The 20,704-nt window shown below is 43.2% G+C and overlaps 1 long non-coding RNA gene across 2 annotated transcripts; it reads right to left on the bottom strand.

The window, feature by feature from the left end:
* Positions 1-860: 860 nt before the first annotated feature.
* Positions 861-13,066, bottom strand: LOC137769203 (uncharacterized). Of its 2 annotated transcripts, none has more exons than XR_011074927.1 (5): positions 12,845-13,066; positions 11,273-11,321; positions 10,067-10,201; positions 9,704-9,840; positions 861-1,671 (listed from the first exon to the last, which is right to left on the bottom strand). It is a non-coding gene; the product is annotated as an uncharacterized lncRNA (long non-coding RNA). The 2 variants fall into 2 exon arrangements; XR_011074926.1 differs by lacking the exon at positions 861-1,671 and adding an exon at positions 4,368-4,469.
* Between the last annotated feature and the right edge of the window lie 7,638 nt (positions 13,067-20,704).

Here is a 20,704-nt window from a genome sequence, read left to right as displayed (position 1 = left end):
CCTGAATTCCTCTCTTTGCCTTGACCCCACTCCATCCTCCACCTGTTGTGCATCCAATCCAGCAGACCTAACAGCCCTGTTTAAGAGTACATCAGATGGAGTCTCTCCCCTGCCGGTGGGTTTTAGAATAAAACGCAAACCCCTCCCTTGTTCCCCACACACCTCCCCGTGTGGCCCGGCCCCTTCCTGCTCCCCAGTTCCGTGTCCCATCCTCCCCGTGCTCCATGTGCTCTAGGTGCCTGCCTCAGGGCTCTCATACTTGAGGTTCCCTCTGCCTGGAATGCTCTTCCCCCATCTCTGCCAGCCTGGCCTTTTCCAGTGTTCCAGTTTTTTGCCCAAATACCACTTCCTCTGAGAGTACTTCCAGCTCCCCACGTGAAGTGCTGCCTTCGGGATCATGCCCTGCCACTTCACCTGATCTACTGTGTTGAGAGCACTTAGCACTCTCTGCTATAGACTGGCTTGTCTGTGTCTTTCTTCCTGTCTCTGGCACAAGAATTGAAGCCCCTGGCTCTCTTGTTCAGTGCTGTGCCCTCAGCAGCGAAAACAAGCACCTAATAATTGTTCAGTAAGTATTTGCTGAATAAATAAATGAAGGAATGAACACTGCTAGTTAGTACCAAAGCCAGGTTACTCAGGTTAGTTTTCTTTCCAACATACCATACTGCTGTCTCCCGGATTGCTAATCATGGAAAAGTTTTACTTACCTAGATTCCAACTGTCCAAAACACCATTGAAAGCCAAATGAAGGGGGGAAAAAAAATATTAGAAAAAAAGAGTCCATCTATTTAGAAGCTTTCTAGGTTTCTCTTAAAGTTTATTCATTCCAATTTTAGTTGGGATTCTAACAGGTTTGATTAGCTCTTTTCTGGGCACAGCAGATTAGAAGGGAGGGTGCAAGGGACAAGCAGACACCCTGACAGCAAAGAGGCAGAAAAACTACACAAAACAGACAGTAACTCAGAATACAGCCATCTGGGGTCACGTAGCCCAGAGACAGCTTTACATTCCTCGGGAGTCCCGAGGGCACAAAGTAGAGCCCAGGCCACTGACTGATGTTCATAAGGGTAGTTTTCTCAGGAAAGGGGTCTATTTATGTCTGGTCTATGCTATCGGGAAGCATATTATTTTGTAATTTTTTAAATCGTTGTAAATCATCATAAAATAATTCAATAGACAACTATGTACCAACTATCCAGATTTAACAATTGGTAATATTTTATCACATTATTTTCAGATTTTTTTTAAAAGAAAAAGCACTAAAACCCACTAAGCCCTCCTGAGGAGGAAGCCTCCTTCTGAAGTTGCTGTATCTCCTTTATGTGTGGTTCAATGTTTTATATGAAAAAAATCCACTTATGTGAAACAAATTAGCTCCCAAATAAATTAGATTTTTTAATTTTGGTGTTTGGTTGCAGAATATAAACAATAAACATTTAAAAATCACCATGAATTTTTCTTCCTTCTTCCTTCCCTCTTTCCTTCCTCCCTTCTCTCCTTCCTTCTTCTTCTTGTTTTTGATTGTCAAAAGCTAACTTAATAAAGCAGTTAATGTGCTGGGAATGCCCGGCGCGATACAGACTTTTTCACAGGTGTCTGCACCGCCATCCGCTCACACCAGGATCTCCTCGGAGGTTGGGCCGTTCTCTGCTTTATCGGGATCTCGAGCACCTAGAAGAGAAACTTGCACATAGCAGGAGCTCAGTAAACATTTATTGCACTGACTCGAACACAGGCACCCTGGGTGCCCTCTGTAGTGATTACGATATCTCACTGAGTATTAGAGGTCTGAATCCTAGAGATTTGACATGTAACCTGGAAAACTGGCACTTTAGAAAAATAAAGCTGTTTGCTAACAGGGCAAATTTCTGTAGCAGATGATAGATGTTACCTGACCCGGCTGGATCTTACTGAATAGCAAAAGGCTCACTCCGGAATGAACTCCTCTTTATAACATCGTGAGGAATGCTTTACGCTGAAACATGGACCACATTCTTCATTTGACAAATACTTATTGAGCTCCTACCCCTTGTCAGGCAATTAGCTACAGGGGGAGCAAAACAGATGAGACAAACCCCTGAAGTTTACACTTAATTAAACTTGGCCTTTGGCTGTTTGGAATTTACCAGATTCTCCATGAATTTCTATGAACTTGGCAGTGCCACTCGGCCAATCTGCAATTCCAAGCTACTTCTTTGGACTGGGTCCTCAAGTGACCCCCGACAATTTGATTCAGGAATGCATGGACGGCAGGGCGGTGGAGTCCAAAGACAACTGTACAATCTGGAGCTGGTGCCAACTCTGCCGTTAACCGGGACTGGTGGCACATGGCTTCGGACCACGCTGCAGACACAAGGCCAGCAGAGCAGGCAGCTCAGCTGCGGGAGGGAAGCCGCCGGAGTGGAGGAAGGTGGTCGCGGCAGGCAGGGGGCGCTGGCTGCCCCTCAACTTCCGCTCACGGCTGTCGCCACGCTGGAGTGCGGGCCCTGCCCTGTCACACGTCCAGCTTTCAAGAAAAGCTTGAAATCCTGATTTTCATATGAAATTTCCCAACCTTTAAATGTTGGCAATGATTTAAATTTGTTTTTCAAAACACTGTGCAAACCAGACAAAACACATCTGCAGGCTGGGTGTGTGCATCCCCTGTGCTCTCTAGGCCGGCTTTGTTGTCTGTGTTCACAGGGGTTCGACGCGGGGCCCTAATACCCCACTCAGCTCCAAAGTGCCGGCGCTGCAGTGACTCTGCTTGTGGGGCTGCTCTCTGTGCGTCCGGATGTGCTAGAAAACGCACAGGCCAGCCCCAGGCCCTGCCTGCACAACCTTTCCCTCCCACACACACACAGAGTCAGCTCTCGGGGTCATGCTTTCCGTGCTGAGAATTGTTACAGCTGGCAGCTCAAGGCTGTACGCTTAAGGGATGTTGGAGAACAAGTTCCCCTTGTTTGCGGTGGACACGACCCCCTGAATGACTGGCCGAGGCGCATCCTCCCTTCTGCCTCCCAGGGCCGGTCCTGAGCGGCACGCCCAGCCCTGCCCTCCCATTCTCCCTCCCACACACTCGCTGGACAAGAGAGAGGGGCTTCAAGTTTCTGCACATGTCCTTGTCAGACGGTTGTGTCTTGCATCTAGACTGGCAATGCCCCACACCCTCGGGACTGGCCAACTCCACACACTCGCTGGGCAAGAGAGAGGGGCTTGGCTTCCAGTTTCTGCACATGTCCTTGTCAGACGGTTGTGTCTTGCATCTAGACTGGCAACGCCCCACACCCTCGGGGCTGGCCAACTCCACACACTCGCTCGGCAAGAGAGAGGGGCTTCTAGTTTCTGCACATGTCCTTGTCAGACGGTTGTGTCTTGCATCTAGACTGGCAACGCCCCACACCCTCGGGACTGGCCAACTCCTCTGGCTGCTCATCGCCGTCGCTGCGAAACCTGTTCTGAAAGACGACCCAGAACAACACCTAGTGGGTGCTGAGGGGACAGTCACCACCATCGCATGCCACTTTCTTCTTCTAAAGACACCTGACCATCTTAGAACACGTTTCTCTCCCCGGGCCCACCAACAGCAAGCCTGGGACGTTAGGCACGTGTTTCCTAAGACTTGCTTTCATTTTGAAATGATTTTTAGGAAAGAAAAAGCAAGGCAGTCCACCCACAGTCAGAAAGCTATTTTAAGTCTCAGGGCGGAATTTGCCAGGGTTGACATCCTGGATTTCCTAGGCACTGGGGCACATGCTAACTGGCGGGGAGGGGTGAAGCTGATAGGACTGCAGAGCTCCCGAAGCTCAGAACTCTGGTGTCCTCTGTTCTCGTCCTCTTGTCCCAGTGCCTGGCCTGGCCCGTGGTTCTAGAACTTGCAACCGAGAAGACCCCTTAACTAAGGAACCCCTTCCTGCTTTCACATGGAAGACAGGCTATTTCCTTGCCTCTGAGGGACGAGGGGAACATGTAGAGCTCCCCTGTAACTCTGATGGAGGAGGCCTCACGTGATCTGACTGGTGTGTTTGGAGGGAAGAACCTGGTCACGTGCAGCCTGGCTGTGTGTGTGTGTGTGTGTGTGTGTGTGTGTGTGTGTGTGTGTGTGTCTCCAGTCTGCCTGCCTGCAAAGAGGACTTCTCTGCCCCTTTAAGCCATGCATGTTACAGGGCCCGGCCTGTCTGGGAGAGCTGTGAGGTTCAGGGCTCCCTGTGAGGGGGCACATTTGTTTAATCCTGTGGTTCGGTTTTAGAATGTCCACTCGCTCACAGATCTGGGCCACATTCCCTGGTAGCGGCTTTATCAGCAATAAAGCTCTCGGGTTTTCAGAACTGGGATGGGGAGAGGAGAAATTTTATTGGGCGCCTTCAGGCTGCAGCACGTGCCTCTAATGTCTCTCCCCCAGGCTGTTCCACGCAAGTTGAAAAGAATGATCATCCCTCAAGTGTCATTTCAGTGCCATAAATTTCCTGCTCCTGTTCTCTTTATGCCTCCTGAAACAAATGAAAATGTCCTTTTATTAAAGACTTCAAGGTGTTCTCAGACAGCAAGGTTTTTTATCTGAATGCTTTTCATCCCCCCAATATCTGAGTGAGAGCCTGGGCTCTGTTCTCTCCACGCACGCCTCGCACCCTTCCCTCCCATTTCCCCACTGCCCCTGAAAACACCTCCATTCTCTCTTTGCTTCTGTCACTTTCTCCGTCAGGGACACCCATCTTCAGCAACTGTATCTTTCCCTTCTTTTAAAACACTACTCAGGACTCAAGCTTCCCCTGAATAACGAACTGGACGAACGAATCCGTTCTCTCTAAATACTGTACCAACTCTCAAAACATTTGAGCTGAGACTTACTTGGTCCAGATATTTATGTGATGGCTAGTTACATCGAAGAGAACTTTTCATTAGTAAAAGTGTTTTAATTTAAGGCAGGAACTTGGTTATGGCAACTTGAAGACATTTGTCCTCATTCCCTGGTATCTACATTTTCCTCCCATCAGTGTTATTGAATGGACCAGGATGTTTTCTTTTGCGAAAGCACTAGGAGTTCTTAGCAAATAGTAGCAACCAAGATGTTGCAATGGGTGACTCACTGAACATTTCTCCCAGAGACCTTTCACAGAACATTCTATGTATTAAAATGGAATCCAGGGGGGCTTCCCTGGTGGCGCGGTGGTTGAGAGTCTGCCTGCCAATGCAGGGGACACGGGTTCGAGCCCTGGTCTGGGAGGATCCCACATGCCGCGGAGCGGCTGGGCCCGTGGGCCACAATTACTGAGCCTGCGCGTCTGGAGCCTGTGCTCCGCAACAAGAGAGGCCGCGACAGTGAGAGGCCCGCGCACCGCGATGAAGAGTGGCCCCCGCTTGCCGCGGCTGGAGAAAGCCCTCGCACAGAAACGGAGACCCAACGCAGCCATAAATAAATTAATTAATTAATTAATTAAAAATTAAAAAAAAAAAAAGATGAAACCAGTGAAAATAATTAAAAAAAAAAAAGGAATCCAGGTCTTTAGGTTGTAATTACTCTTTTTTATTCCCATTTTCCATTTCCTCATCATCCTTATGTGTTTAATGCATATCTCTTTGTTTATACGTGTTTTCTGCACAATGTATATTGTTCTGTGTACACATACTTTTAATTTATATAAATGATATAAAGTTGTGTATCTCCTTCTGCTTCACTTTTCCCCACTCAGCACTGCTTTTATCACCCACTCAGCTTGCTGCGGGTTCATCTAAACCCTCCTTGCACCTGCATAACCCTTTGTGTTTGTATCCAACACGTGTCACCTGTCCCCCCCTCCCAGATTGGACATTCAAGTTACCTCCACAGAGGCCACAAATATTGCATACAGATCCCTATGGACCTGAGAATTTCACTGGGACATACGTCTAAGAGGACTTGTTGGATCCCAGGAAGATGGTCTTATAACTTATCATCCAGACAAGGACAGTCTAGAAGGGTGAAAGGGAGCCCTGTTAATAATCACACGGGGACAAGAAGCAAAAACCGTGACTATCTCAGGCAAACTGAGATGCGTGCTCACTCTAGTCAAAAGGTCTGAGTATGTGTAAATGGGACAAGGGCCCCCCAGAATGATTCCCACACCTGCACCCCCCCAGCAGGGCACGGGGGTTCACATCTCCACATCCCACTACACTTATCTGGTGCCATGACAGTAACTATAAAATGCCCTCAGTACTGTTGAAATCTGCATTCCTCTGATCACTAACAGGTTTGACGTCTCTCTGTGTTTGCTGGCCTTTCGGATTTCCTTATTTGGAAACTGCTCCTTTCCTTTGCCTGTTTTTGTTGGGGTTTTCTTGTTTGCGAGAGTTTCCTGTGTTTTCTGGCTATTAATCCCCTATCAGTTTTAGACATTGCGAATATGTTCTCCATCAGCTGAATTAATTTTGTCCATGGTGTTCTTTCTAATCAGACGCATCAGTTTTCTTGCCTTTATAGTTTTGTGTTCTTAACATTCAGTTTTAGAAGCACTTTCTTTCCCCAATTTCAGAAAAACATTCTCCTTCATTTTCTTCCATTAGCTTTTCAGTTTTACCTTCCATGTGGAGGTCTTTAATCTCCCTGGAAGTGTAGTCCACACTTCCGTGGAATTAATAGGGATGCAGTTTTATTTTTCTCCACACAGAGAAGCAGTTTTCCCAGCTCATTCCGTTCACCATCCTTCCTTTTCCCTTGATTTGTGGTGTCAGCTTCATCGTGTGTGAAGTGCCCCTGCGTTCCTGGGTCTACAGGTTCTCTGTTCTGCTCCGTCAGTCTGTGCGTGCTTCATCCTACTGCAGGATGGCTTTGTAGTAAGTGTATCTTAATAGCCAATAGGGCAAATTTCCCCTCATTATCAACAAGGATCTTCATGAGATCCCACTATAAGCAAATGACTCTCATAACGATCTCTGCTGGAATACGTCCAGAATAGGCAGAGCTGCTCCATTTAGATATTTTATCTTAACCTTGGTCTCTTACTTTCATGGCCTTCGTTTGATCATTAAATACGAAGGATTCTTTACAAAGTTTAAGCTCTTGTTGTAGAATTCAGAGAGGTATTTCATTTCTACTCAGTCACAATTGTTGTGAACGTTTTTAGCACAAACCTCTAAAAAAGTGAATGTCGCTGTGTCACCTGAGAAGGGCACCTTTGCTGCTAAGGGACCAGGACTGTGCCTGGCTTGCCCATCGTGTGGATAAATGGGAGAGCAGCCCAGCCTTCTGCGCCCCCAGTCACTCTGGGAATGGTACGAGAATCCTTGCTCCCCCTCCAAGACCTCTGCCTGGCAGGCCACAGGTCAGGTTACCCCTGAGGGCACTCAGTGCCTGCTTGGCGCTCATACTGGTTATAAATGTCTGAGTCATTCATTCCTCCTTCCCGCCCACATCCTCTGGCCTAATCCCTGACAATTCCACCCTTACCCACCTCTTCTGTTCCAGCCCAACACCCACTGCTATTTTCCCAGCCCAGTTTCCAGCCTTTACAGCCCTTTGCTCCCCCAGCTAGAGCCACCTGGTCCACACTAGCCCTGTGACCCCAAGGGTCAGTGTGGACCCAACACCTTGGGATTGGGCACCACGACACGCGTCCAAGTAGTCCAGCTGGCCTTGGGCTTCTACATCTTGTTGTCATGTTGCACCCCAGATCTGGTCACTCATGTAACTGATCTTATTTTCTCAACCATCTTTTTTAAAATTCCTTGATAATAATCCATTTTATTAATATGCAAGGGAATGATAGAATTACCAAAAAAATTCTTTTTTTTTTTCCAACTTTCTTTAATGGCTAGCTGGGCGGAGGACAGCTGGGTTCCCATCTCTGCCTTTGCACTCAGTCGAATAGATTCAATAGAATAAAGTTTGCACGTGCTTTTTCATCATTTGACAATCATTTCAGGAGCCCCATCCAATCCGTTTCAACATTACATGTCAGGTTGCCTCTGGAAAAGTCCTCTGTATGCTCATGCAAGAATGAGAGTGTAGAAGCCAAATTGGACCTTATTGTTACTATGAAAATAGTTTTGGCTTCACAGACCCACTGAAACGGTCATGGAGACCTCTATGGGTCCCGGCACCCCACTTTGAGAACTGTTGCATGCAATCATATGAAAGTCCTGATATTCTATTGTTTCCATCTTTACTTAGTAAGTGCCAGCCCTATGCAAGGCACTAGACTGGTCCTGATTACTGGAGCCTTGTTTTATTTCCTGAGCCTGTGTGCCTGCCAGGTAACCCCCTTCTCAAGGTGTTCCAGACCCTTTGAGAACCTGGATGATGCCTTATTCGTTTGATTCCACTTCCAAGGAGTTAGAATTTGGGGTGAGGGTCCTACCACCTGTCGACCCATTTCCTGGATGCAGACCACCACAAACGTTACAAATCACCTGTTCCTGTTACTCTGAGAGGTGGATGCCATGGGGAAGAATTTGAGGCTCAGAGGCCAGAAGGCAGCAGAGCCAGGACTGAAGCCAGACTGTTGAACAGCAAAGCCCTCGCTCTCCCCTCTACATCACAGACCCCTGGCCCCCAGTCCCCACCTCAACCCCCTGTCCTGCTGCCATCTGTATCTGAAGCGGGACAAGGCCACACAGAGGTGCTCAGTGCCTCTTTTCCGGACAATCACTATAATCCTCACATTGTTTCCCCTTTATCTGTCCATTTACAAAACAAATACTCAGGGCTTCCCTGGTGGTGCGGTGGTTGAGAATCCCCCTGCCAATGCAGGGGACACGGGTTCGAGCCCTGGTCTGGGAAGATCCCACATGCCGCGGAGCAACTAGGCCCGTGAGCCACAACTGCTGAGCCTGCGCGTCTGGAGCCTGTGCTCTGCAACAAGAGAGGCCGCGATAGTGAGAGGCCCGCGCACCGCGATGAAGAGTGGCCCCCGCTTGCCGCAACTAGAGAAAGCCCTCACACAGAAACGAAGACCCAACACAGCCAAAAATAAATAAATAGAAACAAAAACAAATATTCATCAAGCAGCCCGTTCCTGTCAGACACAGCTTCCACATGATCTATTTTTCAGTTCAGCATTGACAGAGCAGCCAGAGCTACAGCTTGGACCATGTCCTGCTCCAGCTCACAAACCTTTGGGGCTCACTCAGGGCAGAGCCTGCTGGAGCGGCCAGGAAGCGCTGGCACCTGGAACCAGGCCATCCACGGGGCCAGAGGGGCAGGGCCCGGCAGGGCAGAGGGCACAGCCAGGCGGGCTGGTGCCCCGGAGGCTCAGAGGGGGGTGATTGCGAGTGGGAGGATGCAGGTCCAGGATGGAGCCAACCAGACTGAGGGAAGGTCCAGGGCCCATTCGCCAGGTCAGAGGAAGGACTTGAGTCCCTGTGAGGGGACCGGCAAATGAATGGAGGGCCCTGCCCCAGAACACCCAGCTGCTAGACAGAGCGACAAGATGGAGACTGGGGACCAGGGCAGTGCCGTTATAAAAACAGGCAGAAAGGGGGGTGGACCAAGGCTAGCTTGGTGTCATGTCCAGCAGAGGAACGCGTGCTTCACGGAAAGATGGGTCCTGGGCCCAGAGGGGACAACCTGGGCCCCTCACTGAGGAGGGCTGCTGGGCAGTGCTGAGGGGCAGACACAGCCTGACCATCGCTCCCCCCCTAGCTGCAAACCCTTTGCATCACCCCACTCGTCCCTCCCCATTCCCCCGCTTCACTCCCTCTCACAGGCCCATCCCAGACGTGCCTTCCTCTGGGTCTGAGTTTGTACCTTTCCACTGGCCAGGTGTGCTCTTCAGCCCCTCCAACCTCCACCTTCTCCTCCTGAAGACTAATTCTCCTTTAAGAGCAGGTGCAAAGACAGCAAGCTTTTCTTTTTCCTTTCCCAGGCCTTCTCAGTCAGTTTTCCTATAGAACAGACAAATTCCTATAATACTTGCTGTATACCCCTATGAAAACACTCCTCATTTTGCCTGGTATATTGGTTTCCTGGGGCTGCCATAACAAAGTGTCACGAACTTGGTGGCTTAAAACAACAGAAATTTATGGTCTCACTGTTCCGGAGGCCAGAAGGCTGAAATCAAGGTGTCAGCAGGGCCGTGGTCCCTCAGAAACCTGTAGGATAGCATCCTACCTTGCTTCTTTCAGCTTCCAGTGGCCCCGAGCATTCTTTGGATTGTGACTGCCTCACTGTAGTCTCTGCCTCGTCAACACATGGCTGCCTTCTTTCTCCGTCTCTTTTCTTCTTGTAAGAACATCAGTCATTGCTCTGTGGGACCCAAGTGAACCTATAGGTCTGACTCCAGAGGGGGGTTGAGCGTCAATGTCCCCAGTACTTCCTGGCTGCTCTTTACCGGCCACTTGCCAGATTCTGCTCCCGAAAAGGAGAGTCGTCTGGGACCCACCAGCCTGCAATGAACTGATCTGGTTGTGCTTTCCACACACACACACACACACACACACACACACACACACACACACACACACACACACACAGGCCTAATGATTGATTGATTGCTTAGAATGAGTTCCTCTAGGATTGCCTTTTTCTTTTCCCTCTAGATTAGTTTTTTCTTTAAATTTAACCTTCACTTTTGAGTCACTTAGTTGGCTCTTGCATCAAATGATTCTTTGGGTTTACACGTGGTCTCCCAGTGATGCCAAATGGGATCAGCACAGCCCCAGGTGCTAGTTGTTAATGCCTATAAAGTAACATCCCTCTGCAAAGGAGAATCATTTAAGAGTTCTTTGGACTTCACCATCAAAAGTAGCCAAAGAATTCAAGTGAGAGTTTATCCCAGAAAATCTTTTGCAGTTAGTGAAATTAGGGTATAACTAAGAACATTCAGAATGCCACACACACAGTTTAGGTGATCCTGGTATAGTGGTAGGACTGCAGTGATTGTAAAATGAAAGTAATTAAGAGTACATGCTCTGCTGGGGGAGACTGAGGGGAAACAGGCATTCAGCCTAGAAAAACATTTCTCAGTGGATTTCCTATGGAGTCAGTGTGTCTTGGGTTTAACTTTGAAACAAATTAAAAAACTGAAAAATTGAAAAGAAAAGAACATCAGTCATATTGGATTAAGGGTTCACTCTACTTCAACCTGACCTCGTCTTACCTTGATTATATCTATAATGACCTCATTTCCAGATAAGGTTATAATCTGAGGTACTGGGGATGAGGACTTCAACATATCTTCTGGGGGAAAACAATTCAACCCATCGCACCTGGTATGGTAGTTAAATGTACACAGGCCAGTATTCTTTACAATACCCCGAGCGCCTTGCCCACAGCTGGGTGGTTTTGGAATGAAACAGACCTGGGCTTGTCACTCACCCTCTGGTGTAAGCTGAGCAGCATTCTTAAGCTATCTGTCTTCTCTCATCTGTAAAATAACCGTAATACCTAGAGTTATCGTGATATTTATTAGAGTCAGTTCACATATATAGTGAGTACCCAGGAAATTGTCATTATTATTATTAATTTTGTGTGTTGAACAGAGCAGATGATCAATTAATAAATGTTAGTCACCATTTCCTCTAATAAATGTTTACTAAAGTGGCAGGACTGCAGACCTGCTGATTTTTTCCAGAGGGCAGGAGAAGCGGTGGCCAACAAGCCCTGGAGACTATTCCGTCTCCTGGCATCATGGGAACTGCTGAGGGGACGATGTGGCAGCTGCCCCTGCCTGCTTGGAGAGCAGGGAGATTCTGGCTCCCAGCCCCATGGCGCGGAATCCTGGCTGGCTCTGTGGGAATGTGAACGTGGAGCAGGCAGGGACTTCACACCCTGCTCTTTGTCCTCTAGGCCGTGTGTGTGTGTGTGTGTGTGTGTGTGTGTGTGTGTGTGTGTGTGTGTGTGTGTGTGTGTGTACTCGCATCGGGGGAGGGCCTGGGAGACAGGGGACAGGGGAGCCAAGCATCTTTCTGAAAGCATATATTCAGGCTGGAATGAAAGATGGCAGCCAGAGCATAACCTCCAGCTGTGGGGACCGTCCTGATTTCTGTGAAGATGAGATTCTCCTCCAGAAAGGTGGTGGGTAGTGGGCACAGCCAAGGAGAAGGGAATCAGAGACCTGCGTCGGAAATAGAAATAGACCTCGGAGTGGCTGGGGTGACCTCAGTGAATGCAGTTTTCTCTTCTATCAGGTGGGGCTGATAAAATCTGGCCTATCAAATAGGAACAGGATTCAAAGGCCAGCCATGTGTATTTATGTCCTGCTGTTGCCAGCCCTTGAAGATACATTTCCAGGGTACATCAGCATTTACAAAGCACTGCCATAGCTTTGCTTTGTTTTGATTTTCATTTTTACAACAAAAAGTGAAAAATTTATTAATTACTATAAGAAAAAAAGAGAATATGTCTAAGGCTCGGACACATTCCTCTGCCACAGGATCAAACTTAGCATCCCTTCTCCTCTCCGTATTTCATTAACACCTGAGGTTGTATGCTTCTGTTTCAAGGGGTTTCCTTTTCTTAAGAACAAACCTTGACCTGGCATATGGCTTCCTTAGACTTTAAACAAAACAAATACTTTCACCATAAAAACTAATCACCAACTCCTTGAAGTTTATGAGGAAATTGTTTCAAGGAGATATACCAAAGTGAGTTGTAGATTTTTAGGAAAGAAGAAAATGATGGAATTTCATCCAGGCACCACACGTCTAAGAGTCAGACATCATTGCACCAGGTGACATGTGTGGTGATAAACACTGAGAGACACTGCAAAACATGGGTAGTTTTATTATTAAATTTACATCTTCCAGCATAGCTGGTGAGGGCCAGAATAAGAAACGCACAGATAACCAAGGCACAGCACAGATCGAGGGGACCTCTGTGAGAGGTACAGAATGTGATGAGGTCAAAGAATAAAGAGCTCACACCCTTTGAGGGCAATAAGAAAAGTACCTGATGTCCTTTATCCAGTGTGGGAGAGATCAGGGCCGGATAAAGAGAAGGGAGAAAACTTCAGTAAGCAGGTGATCCGAGGTAGAAAATCAAGCACTAACTAGCATGGCTTGGATCCCAATTTGTATGTTGATTGCCACATTCAGTTTACATTCTGATTCTGTATTTATTTATTGTATTTGCATTTACCCAGGTAAGGCAGTCTGCAATACAGGGCACGCAATTATCTTGTCTAGTGAGCTATGCAACGGTAACAGAATGTTGTAAAAGTGCTGAATTCTAAGTTCAGAAGCCTAGATAATTATTAGCAAAAGCTGATAATTATTAGCAAAAGATAATTATTAGCAAAATCAGGAAGGTCCCCAGAGCTGGAGGTTATGCTCTGGCTGCCATCTTTTATTTCACCAGTAAACCACATGACTAATCAAAAACTACTGGAGAGCATTTAATTTGCAGTAAAAAGTACCTAAAACTTCATGTGTAGTTCGGATGGCAGCCAGAAAATGGACACTACTGTTGGCAGGTCCTCAAACCTAAAAAATGATAATACTACAGCGATATGTTAGGTAAGCATGACAACACCTTTTAGAAACTTATTTCAATATATTTTCAGCATTGAACCTTTATGTTTGTTATTTATAACTTTGTGATCTGAAATAGACTAAAAGTAACTCAAACTGTGTAAATCTTTCACTATCTGCATAATGTAATTGCTTTGAAGCTTTGAGAAAGTTGGGTTTCCCATTTGAGTTCCACAAGGTGCATTAAATGAGGGACCGTCCAGTCTGGGATCACTCTAGGAAGTGAGGTCATAAAGCTCCCCTGCAGAAAATCTCCAGGGTTCCAGGACCTCTGCTTTTAGAGACAGGACATACGACTGCAGAGAATCATGCCAGGCATGATCCAGCCAAGTGCTCACTATAAATGGATTTTGGAAGATGTTACATTTTGATGGGATTCTGGGTTGAACAATCAAAGAGAGAAATAGGCTGGGGAGAGAACAACTTCTTTGAGACCCTTAATTGTTAGGTCTTTTTAAGACATGAGGATGGGGATTTAGCTCTGCTAAGTTCAGAGACTAGGTTTGAGTTACCTGAAGTGCTGGAAAAAATCCAGCAAGAGACTGAAAGTACCTTGAAAGTGATTCAGGCTTAAAGGAAAAGATCATAATACTTTTAAAAAAAAGACAATAGCAATAAGAAAGAACAAAAACAAACCTTGAGGTTACTAAAGTACCAGGACTTTGAGTACTGCCAATTAAAAAAAAATACACCCACACACACAACTTTCCTCTTAAAGAGAATGACCTGTACAGCACATGAAAACATATGAAAATATAAAAATATAAAGCTCTCTGGTAAAGGTAAATACATAGACAAATACAAAATCATATAATACTGTAATGGTGATACATAAATCAATTTAATTCTACTGTAGAATTTAAAAATAAAAGCATAAAAACTAACTATAAAACTATGTTATAGATACAAAATATAAAAAGATGTAATTTGTGACATCAATAAATTGGGGGAGAGACATAAAAGAGTAGAATTATTGTATGTGATTCAGATTAAGTTTTATCAGTTTAAAATAGATTGTTATAACAATAAGATGTTTTATGTAATCTCCATTAATCATGAAGAAAATATCTACAGGAGATACACAAAAGAAAATGAGAAAGGAATCAAAGCATGTCACTTGAAAAAATCAACCAAACACAAAATAAGGCATCAATAAAGGAAAAGAGGGACAAAATAACTTTAAAAACACACAGAAAACAATGAATAAAATGGCAGGAGTAAGTTCATTCCTTTCAGTAATTACTTTAAATGTAAATGGATTAAACTTCCCAATCAAAGGACACAGAGTGGCTGAATAAATTAAAACAAAACAAAACAAAACACAAGATCCAACTTTATGCTGTCTATAAGAAACCCACTGAAGCTCTTAGGGCATACATAGGCTGAAAATGAAAGGATGGAAAAAGTATTCCAGATAAATGGTAAACAAGAGGGCAGAGGTAGAATTTAAGATAAAAATTGTCACACGATACATAGGACATTATAGAAGGATAAAAGGATCAATTCACTAGGAAGATATAAGAATTATAAACATATAAGGATCTAATATCAGAGCACCCAAATATATGAAGCAAACAGAATTTTTGACAGAATTGAAGGGAGAAATAAACAGTAACACAATAATAGTAGGAGATTTCAATATCCCACTTTCAATAAAGGGTAGAACATCCAGACAGAAGATCAATAAGGAAACAGAGGACTTGAACAACATTATAGACCAACTGGATCTAACAGACAGACACAGAATACTCCATCTAACAGAAGCAGAATACACATTCTTCTCAAGTGCACAAGTAACATCCTCCACCATAGATCACATGCTAGGCCACAAAACAAGTCTTAACAAATTTAAGAAGATTCAAATCACACCAAGTATCTTCTCTGACATGAAACTAAACTAGATATCAATAGCAAAAGGAAAACTGGAAAATTCAAAAATATGTGGAAATTAAATAACACATTTTTGAACATCCAATGGTTCAATGAAGAAATCACAAGGGAAGTTAGAAAGTATCTTGAGAGAAATGAAAATGAAAATACAACATACTAAAACTTATGGGATGCAGCAAAAGCAATACTAGAGGGAAGTTTATAGTGGTAAATACCTATATTAGAAAAACAAGAAAGATCTCAAATCAACAACCTAACTTTACACCTTAAGAAACTACAGAAAGAACAAACCAGACCCAAATATAGCAAAAGGAAGGAAATAACAAAGATTAGCAGAAATAAGCAAAACAGAGAATGGAAAAACAATAGAAAAAATTAAAACTAAGAATTGGTTTTTGAAAAGACAAACAAAATTGAAAACAGCTTAGCTAGACTAATTAAGAAAATAAAGGTAAGATTCAAATAGCAAAAATCATAAATGAAAGAGGAGACATTATAACTGAAGCCACAAAAAGAAAAAGGATCATAACAGACTATTATGAACAATTATATGCCAACAAATTAGATAAGCTAGAATAAGTAAATACATTCCTAGAAACAAACAATAAGACTGAATCATGAAGAAATTAAAAATATGAACAGATCTGTGACTAATAAGGAGGTGAATCAGTAATCAAAACACTTCCAACAAAGAAAAGTCCAGGGGACTTCCCTGCTGGTGCAGTGGTTAAGAATCCGCCTGCGAATGCAGGGGGCACAGGTTTGATCCCTGGTCCAGGAAGATCCCACATGCTGCAGAGCAACTAAGCCCATGTGTCACAACTACTGAGCCTGCGCTCTAGAGCCTGCAAGCCAGAACTACTGAGCCCGCACTCCACAACTACTGAAGCCCGCGCACCCAGAGCTCATGCTCTGCAACAAAGAGAAGCCACCACAATGAGAAGCCCGCACACCACAATGAAGAGTAGCCCCTCCTCACTGCAACTAGAGAAAGCCCACGTGCAGCAGTGAAGACCCAACGCAGCCAAAAATAAATAAAATAAAATAAATTTATAAAAAAAAAAAAGGAAAGTCCAGGAGCAGATGGCTTCACTGAAGAATCCTACCAAACATTTAAAGAAGAATTAACAATAATCTTTTTCAAATGCTTCCAAAAAATTAAAGAGGAGGGAACACTTTCAACCTGACTTTATGAGGGCAGCATTACCCTGAAATCCAAAACCCAACAAAGATACTTCAAGTAAAGAAAACTGCAGACCCATATCCTTGATGAATATTGTTGCAAAAATACTCAACAAAATACTGTCAACCAAATTCAACAGCACATTAAAAGGATTGTACATCATGACCAAGTGAGATTTATTCCTGGAATGCAAGAATGGTTCAACATAACAAAATCAATTAATGTAATACAGCACATTAATAGAATGAAGAAAAAAACCTACATGATAATCTCAATTGATGCAGAAAAAGCATTTGACAAAATTCAACATCCTTTCATGATAAAAATACTCAACAAACTACAAATAGAAGGAAATCACCTCACCATAATAAAGGCCATATATGAAAAGTTCACAACAAACAATATATACAACAGTGAAAAACTGAAAGCTTTCCACTAAGATCAGGAACAGGGCAAGGATGACCACTCTTGCCACTTGTATTCAACACAGTACTGGAAGTTCTAATCAGAGCAGTTTGGCAAGAAAAAGAAATAAAAGTCATGCAAATCAAAAATGAAGAAGTAAAATTATCTCTGTTTGCAGATGACATAATCTTATATATAGAAAACCCTAAAGATTCCCTTCCCCAAAACTGTTAGAACTAATTTAAAAATTCAACAAAGTTGCAAGATATAAAATCAACACACAAAAATCAGTTTCATTCCTATACCAACTATGAACAACCTGAAAAAGGAAGTTAAGAAAACAATTCCATTTACAATAGTATCAAAAAGAATAAAATACTTAGGAATAAACTTAACCAAGGAAGTGAAAGACTTGTACACTTAACACTACAAAAGATTGTTAAAAAAAAATTTAAAGAAGACACAAATAAATGAAAAGACATTCTGTGTTAATGGATTGGAAGAATTAATGTTGTGAAAATGTCCATTCTACCCAAAGTGATCTACAGATTCAATGCAATCCCTATCAAAATACTAATGGCATTTTTTGCAGAAATAGAAAACAATCCTAAAATTCATATGGAATCTCAAAGGACCCTGAATAATGAAAACAACCTTGAGAAAGAAAAACAAAGCTGGAGGCCTCACACTTCCTGATTTCAAAGTGTATTACAAAGCTACAGTAATCAAAACAGTGAGGCACGGGCATAAAGACAGACACATAGACCAATGGTACGTAATACAGAGCCTAGGAATAAACCTTTGTGTAGATGGTCAAATGATCTTCTACAAGGTGCCAAAGCTACACAGTGGGAAAGGCATAGTCTCTTCAACAAACGGTGTTGGGAAAACTGGATAACCGCATGCCAAAGAATGAAGTTACACCCTACCTTACACCATATACAAAAAATAACCTATTAAAGACCTAAATGTAAGACCTAAAACTATAAAACTCTTAGAAGAAAACATAAGGGGAATGCCTCATGACATTGGATTTGGCAATGATTTCTCAAATATGATACCAAAAGCACAAGCAACAAAAGCAAAAATAGACAAATAAGACTATATCAAACTTAAAAACTTCTTCACAGCAAAGAACAATGAACAGAGTGAAAAGGCAACCTATGGAATAGAAGAAAACGTTTGTAAACCACACATCTGATAGGGGGTTAATATCCAGAATCTGTAAGGAACTCCTATAACTCATCAACAGACAAACAACCTGATTTTTAAAATGGGCAAGAACCTGAATAGACATTTCTCCAAAGAAGACATACAAATGGCCAACAAGCATATGAAAAGACGCTCAACATCACTAACCATCAGGGAAATGCAAATCAAAACCAAAATGAGATATCTCACACCCGTTAGAATGGCTTCTATCAAAAAACAAAACGAGGGGCTTCCCTGGTGGCGCAGTGGTTGAGAATCTGCCTGCCAATGCAGGGGACATGGGTTCAAGCCATGGTCTGGGAAGATCCCACATGCCGCGGAGCAACTAAGCCCGTGCGCCACAACTACTGAGCCTGCGCGTCTGGAGCCTGTGCTCCGCAACAAGAGAGGCTGTGATAGTGAGAGGCCCGCGCGCCGTGATGAAGAGTGGCCCCCGCTTGCCGCAACTAGAGAAAGCCCTCGCACAGAAACGAAGACCCAACACAGCCAAAAATAAATAAATAAATAAAAATAAAAAAATAAAAGTTTATTAAAAAAAAAAACAGAAAAAGAAAACAATAGGTGTTGGTGAAGATGTGGAGAAATTGGAAAGCTTGTGCACTGTTGGTGGGAATATAAAATAATGCAGCCGCTATGGAAAACAGTATAGTGGTTCCTCAAAAAATCAAAAACATAATTTACTGTATGATCTAGAAATCCCACTTCAGTGTATATATCTAAAAAAATTGAAAACAGGATCTTGATGAGATATTTGCACACTGATGTTCATTGCAGCATTACTCACAATAGCCAAGAGGTGGAAGCAAGCTAAATGTCCATCAGCAGATGTGTGGATAAAGAAAATGTGGTATATACATACAATGAAATATCAAATATCATTCAACCTTTAAAAAAAAAGGGAAATCCTATCATATGCTACAACATGGAAGAAACTTGAAGACTTGATATGCTGAGTGAAATAAGCCAGTCACAAAAATACAAATACACATAAGTGATTCCACTTATCTAAGGTACCTAAAGTGGTCAAACTCAGAAAGAGAAAGTAGAATGGTGGCTGCCAGGGGCTGCGGGGGAGAGGGAAAAGGGTAGTTGTTCTTCAAGGTACAGAGTTTCAGTTTTGCAAGATGAAAAGTTGTAAAGATCTGTTGCATAATAATGTACATACAGTTAACAATACTGCATTATATTCTTAAAAATGGTTGAGATGGTAAGTTTTACGTAATGTGCTTTTTACCGCAATTTTAAAAACCTCAAAAAATAAAATAAATAATTTGTAAAGTTATTCCCTAATATATTTTGTATCCTTGTCTATTTTTGTTCTGTCATTAAGTGCAAATATGGGTATTTAATCCTGTCCTATGTTTGGGGAATATTAAGTGTACACAACCTATAAAGGAATCATATAACTTATAAATGTTAGATAATTTCAGACTACACTTAAGATGCTCAGACTTGCCTTAAAGAGAGCCAGAAAGTGGTATGAATTGAAAATAAGTAAACCTTTTAATAGCACTCATCTCACTGCTACTTGCCGTAATAATTTAAATACTTCTCGCTGGTATCAATTGTTATTCATTCATTCATTCAAAAATCATTTGATGAGTACCAGCTAAATGTTAGGCATTGTCCAAAGTAGAGAGTAAAGGGGAAAAGGTGGCCATAATCAAATAATCATGTTCCCTTCTTTTAAGGAGTTTACAATCTAATAGGGAATAGAGAAAAAAATGATAAAACGGTACAATTAGAGGTCTTGGATACACAAAGTGCTATTTGAGCCAATCACAGACATTTCTTGATTTTTAGCTACCCAACATTCTTTCCCCCTTCTTCAAGTAACAGAATCAATACTTGCCTTGGACTTCTGTTCACTCCCCATTCTTGGTCCATGTGGTTTCGTGAGCTGACTCAAACCTTAGCTCCAAGTTTGGGCATGTGACACAAACATGGCCAATAAGAAGGTGAGAGTCCCCTGTCCACAGTGATTAGCTTCATGTGATCCTTAATTCCTCCAGTGGGACTCAATTCTGGGTTATGTTATTTTATTTCATATTTTTAACTCTTGGGAGACTTAGAAATGGACTTCCTACTATTAGGATGTGACATTGGCCCAGCCGAATATTAAGTAAAAACAGAAGAAACCACAACCAAGAGAAGAAAGAAAGGTTGGGTCTGGATGACATTGTTTGAGCTCCTGGGACCAACTCTGCCAATCCCCCTGAATCTTTCAGTTAAGTGAACTAAGAAATTCCCTTTTCTCTCTTATGCCTTTTTGAGCTGGGTTTTCTGTCAATCACCACCAGAAATCTGGAGCAGTACCTTTAAGATTCAACTAATTATAGATCACTGTGACTGATATTAACCTGAATGTAAATTTGGATTATCATGCAACCACTGAAACATCATCAGGACATACAGAGCATTTTGTAGCTCTCTTTTAAAAATTCTAAACTGTGTTATGTAAGTAATACATCTGACAGGTTCTATGAAAGAACATTTAGAATGCATATCAGTGCTTTTATTGAAAGAAAAGCACTTAGAAAAATAAATTATTAATTTTAAAAGAATCCTATTTTGCCAATATTCCTTCCA

Source organism: Eschrichtius robustus, chromosome 9 (genome assembly GCF_028021215.1).
Source record: "Eschrichtius robustus isolate mEscRob2 chromosome 9, mEscRob2.pri, whole genome shotgun sequence".
NCBI classification, from domain to species: Eukaryota; Metazoa; Chordata; class Mammalia; order Artiodactyla; family Eschrichtiidae; genus Eschrichtius; species Eschrichtius robustus.
This window is presented reverse-complemented; position numbering and strand designations above follow the sequence as displayed.